This window comes from Schistocerca piceifrons, unplaced genomic scaffold (genome assembly GCF_021461385.2).
Source record: "Schistocerca piceifrons isolate TAMUIC-IGC-003096 unplaced genomic scaffold, iqSchPice1.1 HiC_scaffold_943, whole genome shotgun sequence".
Lineage (NCBI taxonomy): Eukaryota > Metazoa > Arthropoda > Insecta > Orthoptera > Acrididae > Schistocerca > Schistocerca piceifrons.
This window is the reverse complement of record NW_025729216.1, coordinates 770,001-775,000: the sequence shown is the minus strand read 5'-3', so window position 1 is coordinate 775,000 and position 5,000 is coordinate 770,001. Positions and strand designations below refer to the sequence as shown.

The 5,000-nt window shown below is 54.6% G+C and overlaps 1 non-coding gene across 1 annotated transcript in view; it reads right to left on the bottom strand.

Annotated features, from left to right (window-relative positions):
• The window catches only part of LOC124772814, a 1,909-nt gene extending 224 nt beyond the window's left edge, over positions 1–1,685 (bottom strand). Inside the window, exon 1 of the ribosomal RNA XR_007014274.1 lies at positions 1–1,685. This exon is cut by the window's left edge and continues 224 nt beyond it. This is a non-coding gene — a ribosomal RNA (small subunit ribosomal RNA).
• Positions 1,686–5,000: the final 3,315 nt, after the last annotated feature.

Below are 5,000 nucleotides of genomic sequence, written 5' to 3'. Positions count from 1 at the left end.
AATTCCTCGTTCATGGGGAACAATTGCAAGCCCCAATCCCTAGCACGAAGGAGGTTCAGCGGGTTACCCCGACCTTTCGGCCTAGGAAGACACGCTGATTCCTTCAGTGTAGCGCGCGTGCGGCCCAGAACATCTAAGGGCATCACAGACCTGTTATTGCTCAATCTCGTGCGGCTAGAAGCCGCCTGTCCCTCTAAGAAGAAAAGTAATCGCTGACAGCACGAAGGATGTCACGCGACTAGTTAGCAGGCTAGAGTCTCGTTCGTTATCGGAATTAACCAGACAAATCGCTCCACCAACTAAGAACGGCCATGCACCACCACCCACCGAATCAAGAAAGAGCTATCAATCTGTCAATCCTTCCGGTGTCCGGGCCTGGTGAGGTTTCCCGTGTTGAGTCAAATTAAGCCGCAGGCTCCACTCCTGGTGGTGCCCTTCCGTCAATTCCTTTAAGTTTCAGCTTTGCAACCATACTTCCCCCGGAACCCAAAAGCTTTGGTTTCCCGGAGGCTGCCCGCCGAGTCATCGGAGGAACTGCGGCGGATCGCTGGCTGGCATCGTTTATGGTTAGAACTAGGGCGGTATCTGATCGCCTTCGAACCTCTAACTTTCGTTCTTGATTAATGAAAACATACTTGGCAAATGCTTTCGCTTCTGTTCGTCTTGCGACGATCCAAGAATTTCACCTCTAACGTCGCAATACGAATGCCCCCGCCTGTCCCTATTAATCATTACCTCGGGTTCCGAAAACCAACAAAATAGAACCGAGGTCCTATTCCATTATTCCATGCACACAGTATTCAGGCGGGCTTGCCTGCTTTAAGCACTCTAATTTGTTCAAAGTAAACGTGCCGGCCCACCGAGACACTCAATAAAGAGCACCCTGGTAGGATTTCAACGGGGTCCGCCTCGGGACGCACGAGCACGCACGGGGCGGTCGCACGCCTTCAGCTCGCCCCACCGGCAGGACGTCCCACGATACATGCCAGTTAAACACCGACGGGCGGTGAACCAACAGCGTGGGACACAAATCCAACTACGAGCTTTTTAACCGCAACAACTTTAATATACGCTATTGGAGCTGGAATTACCGCGGCTGCTGGCACCAGACTTGCCCTCCAATAGATACTCGTTAAAGGATTTAAAGTGTACTCATTCCGATTACGGGGCCTCGGATGAGTCCCGTATCGTTATTTTTCGTCACTACCTCCCCGTGCCGGGAGTGGGTAATTTGCGCGCCTGCTGCCTTCCTTGGATGTGGTAGCCGTTTCTCAGGCTCCCTCTCCGGAATCGAACCCTGATTCCCCGTTACCCGTTACAACCATGGTAGGCGCAGAACCTACCATCGACAGTTGATAAGGCAGACATTTGAAAGATGCGTCGCCGGTACGAGGACCGTGCGATCAGCCCAAAGTTATTCAGAGTCACCAAGGCAAACGGACCGGACGAGCCGACCGATTGGTTTTGATCTAATAAAAGCGTCCCTTCCATCTCTGGTCGGGACTCTGTTTGCATGTATTAGCTCTAGAATTACCACAGTTATCCAAGTAACGTGGGTACGATCTAAGGAACCATAACTGATTTAATGAGCCATTCGCGGTTTCACCTTAATGCGGCTTGTACTGAGACATGCATGGCTTAATCTTTGAGACAAGCATATGACTACTGGCAGGATCAACCAGGGAGCTGCGTCAACTAGAGCTGAGCAGCCGGCCGCCCGGGAGTGTGTCCCGGGGGCCCGCGCGAACACGCAAGCGTCCGCTCAATCATTCTGCAAACAGGAGGAGGCTGAGCTCCCCTGCACAATACACCTCGAAACCCTCTCAGGTCCCGGCGGCGCGCAGCGCCGTCCCAAGTACTTGGTCGGGTTCGAGAGAGGCGCAATCGCCCGGAGTTAGGCGAGTAGACGCTTTCGGTGCGACCACCCGTGCTCCCAACTGAGCTTGCCGCTGCCGACAGAGGCCCGGGAGCGTGCTGTCGTGGCATTGCCGGCGGGAGACAACACGCGCCACCTACGGTGACTGGCAGCTCCAACGCCAGCGCCACAGAAGGACAAAAGCCCCACTTGGGTGCCGAAGCGAACTCTCCCAGCACAGCGCACGCGCCAACACATCCGCACAGCTGCGATACAAACCACCAGCGAGAACCGCTGGGGCGACCGAGCAGCAGACGGCGTCGCGGCGCCGAGCGCCGGGCGGCGGCGCATCCTCAACGCACACAGTCCTCAATCGGACCAGCACACTGAAGATGTCCACCGCGCTTCGCACCGGGCCCGCGAGGACCTACTTTGGCCGCACGGCGCCGCGCGCAGGGTGCGCCGGCGCGCAGCTGCGACGCCTGCCGCGTCCGTCGGCCGGCGCGCCTGCCACTGGCCGCCCCCACCAGCCGGCTGTAGCGCGTGCGCCCACGCACCGCGCGGCCAGCACGCCGGGAGGCGCCCCCTCACCGGCCGGGGACGGTCCCACCCAGCCACCGCCGCGTATCGCTTCACACCCAGATGCCGTTCAGTTTCGTCGGCATGGTGGGTATCGCTGGAACAACCGGTTAGTACCTCAACCTATCGTCGCCATCACCGATTCACCCCTAGCGAGAACAACCGCACCACAACAGGTTACCATTTCTTCATTTGCGTAACTTCACCAGAAAACGCAGGCGTCCATCGCCATTTGCAACTTCAACGATTATTGCATGCCTGTGTCAGGTGTCACGCCACACTACGTCTGCCCACATACACGCAACAAAATGTGCACGCCTAGACAATACGTGGAAGGTGGCCCCCGTACGTATGCGATGTCCATTGCTCGAACGACTGTCAACCGGCCTCTGTAGCATGTCGCAGATATGGAACGCGGTGCACCATGCCATCACGGTGTGTGAGGAGAGACGACTAGGTCCGAATACATCAACAGACAGCTCATGCTGATCGCCATCCACGGCGTCCGTTCCTCCCACACGTCTCTATGGCGTACCACACTGCAATCCAGCTCTCATAGGGAGACGACACGTAGCTGCGTGCACAATATTTGCACTGTATGGTCCGCCGTTTTTGGGCGCAGTCGTTGTACGGTCACACATGTGCCACGATGTATCATTCAGTACATAAGGACGAATGTGCAGTACAGATTGTGGTTCACGCGTACGACATCAGCGGACAGTTGACACAGGCCGCACCACAACGTAGCCTGCGTACGTCGCATGCGAAGGGCATTGAACATGCAAACTTGTCACCAACCAGCTTGCGAAGGCAGGGGGCAAGGTGGGGACGTGGGGACGTGGGGACGGGTGGGGGGGGGGCGGCATGTACGTCCTGCTGCCATCCACATTACAGTGTACAGCAGGAGCAGGTGGAAAGTCAGCAAGACTTGCAAGGTGTTTAACATGAAGCGATACACAGGGGAGCGGGCAGTGCGAGTAGCGAACTATATTGCGAGGGTTGCGGGTGGGCAACACTACACTAATTGAACGAGTCGTATAACAATTACAGAGCAGGTTTAGGCGACAACGTGGGTTACGTTAGCGGACAACGTGGGTTAGGTTAGGGGACAACATGGGTTAGGTTAGGGGACAACATGGGTTAGGTTAGGGGACAACATGGGTTAGGTTAAGGCACAACATGGGTTAGGTTAAGGCACAACATGGGTTAGGTTAGGGGACAACATGGGTTAGGTTAGGGGACAACATGGGTTAGGTTAGGGGACAACATGGGTTAGGTTAGGGGACAACATGGGTTAGGTTAGGGGACAACATGGGTTAGGTTAGGGGACAACATGGGTTAGGTTAGGGGACAACATGGGTTAGGTTAGGGGACAACATGGGTTAGGTTAGGGTACAACATGGGTTAGGTTAAGGTACAACATGGGTTAGGTTAAGGTACAACATGGGTTAGGTTAAGGTACAACATGGGTTAGGTTAAGGTACAACATGGGTTAGGTTAAGGCACAACATGGGTTAGGTTAAGGCACAACATGGGTTAGGTTAAGGCACAACATAGGTTAGGTTAGGTTACACGTTGTTGTAAGGAAAGGTGTAGGGGGGGGGGGGCGGGGGCGGCACGTTCGTTGATAGTGATTATAGTAAGTGAATGCTTGTGACATGATCAGATTTGTCACGTCAGGATGCACCTTTGGCTTATTAGAGGCGGCGCTCCAATTCTATGCTTGTGTCAGACCTGTGTCTTTGACTCAGGTCATTGTTTGTGGGCTGTGACAGGAGGTACTATTGTGATGTTGGGTGCACCGTTGTATAGGACATGTGTGGGTATTGGTGCCTTATCTGCGCAATGGTGGATGTCGAAAGGGGGGGATATTCTATTTTCCGCATGGACCTCCTGGTCTGGTTGTGATAGTGTGGATTGTGTAATGTGGCGGAGAGGATGCACTGGATGTTGTTCCATGCTGGTGCTTACATATTGTATGTGCGCCCGTTAGAAGCAGAGAGTGGTGCGTGATGAGAGTGTCTGGCTGACGTGTGGTTCCCATTGTGGGCACACTCTTTCAGCATGTATACGGACAGTTGTATATATATTCTGTAATTTGATGGCTCTGCATTGATTACTAATCAGCGCCGTGTGTACGGGTAATCTGGTTCCAGTCCAAAATGTTCCATCTGTGTACATTAGTGACAAAGACTCCCCCCATGCAGTGGGGCTCGGTCTGTTATAACTCTTCCGCGTAATATATTTGCCCCACGTTTTTGCGACTGCGAGTGCGAGTGCGAGTGCGAGTGCGAGTGCAACGCGAATGGGGACCGACATGCTGATGGCTCGGTATCGGACGCCGTACAGTGAGCAACGCGATCGCGTCTCTCGCTCGTAAGTGGTACAGGTCGCGGCTCATGTATAGGGACAGCGGGAATGTCGCATATTGGAAATAACTCTTCATGAAACGCAAGTTATAGGGGTGGATTGCACTTTACGAGTGCGGGAAACGTCCGCCGTTCATCCGCTGGAGGTGCGCGTTTGGCGGTTGGGGTGGTCCACGAACGGGTGCGGGTGGAGTCAT